We start from the raw sequence: 1519 nt of genomic DNA on the forward strand, positions 1-1519 counted from the left end.
TATCTTTGGACATTAAATGGAATGATTGTCAAGCATAAAAGTTTAGGTCTGGAATGTAGGGGTTCTTTTGTATTAAAAAAAAAAATTTGATTATACTGGGAGTGGAAAAAAGGGTGTTTGCGGAAGAGATAGTGGGATGAAACTTCTGTTTTTTAAATCTTTTGCCATTTAATTTAGCCATTCTGAAGCAAAAGATTATAGGTCTAGAATTCTGATCATTTATAATTTTTTTTAGGGGTTGAAAGAGCGAGGGTGCCTTCCGGAAGATGGAGGGGCGGGTACCTTCTGGATTTAATTTGGGCGCCAAATAATCTTATGATTAACACTAACATTTTAGGTCTAGAATTTATGTCATTTTTTATTATTTCTTCGATTCTTAAGGATTTAATTGGGGTGTGTTCCGGAAGTGCTGAGGTGGTGAAACTTTCGCGGGTACCTTCGTTTATCAAACAGATCTATTTTGAACTATCAAATTTTGGGTATCGCGTAACATTCCTGTTGTGAATTCGTTTTTTAAAACGATGCAAACTTCAGTGAGGTATTCTCCGTCAAATGTATGTGAATATGATAAATATAGTTATAAGAACATAACGCATCCTTGCTTAGCACTTTTCCTAATATTGAAGTAGAGTTTTAGTTGCCCATGACTCTCACATTCGGTTTGCTATCTGCATGAATTGTAATAATATACATTTATTAAATAGTAATGCTCCGAAGGTAGGTGAAAACAAAAATTAATTACAATTAACAAAAAATATTCCAGTAATCATTGAAACTTACATTTTTATTTCACATTTTCAATACCTAAATAAGCAGTACCAGAAAGAGGTACAGAAAAAAGTATAAAATACATGTCATATGTAGACTTTTTTTGAATAATCAAAAATTACTAAAATTATAGCATTTTCAAAATCCAAAAAAACAAACTAAAATGAAATTTTAAGCCAAACAACGTATGATTCGAAAAAAAGTATAGAGAAGAAAAACGTTGCTTATTGAAAGCTCTACAAGATTATGATAACAACTTGTTGAATTTATTCACGAGGTAAATGCAGAATCGAGCTTGAAGCGCGAGAACCAACAGTCGCATGCCCTAGGCGCGCTCAAATCAGCGAGCGAAGCGAGCCGCGTGCATAGCGCGTGACGAGAATGTGCCCGCGTAGCGGGCACATTTTTTTTGTTAGACAATGTGTTTTATTGTTTCAGCATTACTAGGAAAATAAAAAAGGGCATTTTAAATTTTAAAAGTCGTCAACTCATAGCGTAATAAGCAATGCCATTTGCAACAAAATTAATTAATTTTATTCACAATTAAAAAAAATGGTTGAATCTAAATTTTAAAACATCATTTTTTTGGGTTTTGTTTGTCTTCCTCTAGACGTGCAAATAAGAAGTTGCAAGAAGAAGCTCTTAGAAATGTGAAAGGAAGTGAATGTGTCAACGAGTGCGAAAAGGGACATGAATCCGAATTTCTTAAAGAAAGCATCGCTTCAACTAGAGAACGGGCACTACTGACACC

Source organism: Belonocnema kinseyi, chromosome 8 (assembly GCF_010883055.1).
Source record: "Belonocnema kinseyi isolate 2016_QV_RU_SX_M_011 chromosome 8, B_treatae_v1, whole genome shotgun sequence".
Taxonomy (NCBI): Eukaryota; Metazoa; Arthropoda; class Insecta; order Hymenoptera; family Cynipidae; genus Belonocnema; species Belonocnema kinseyi.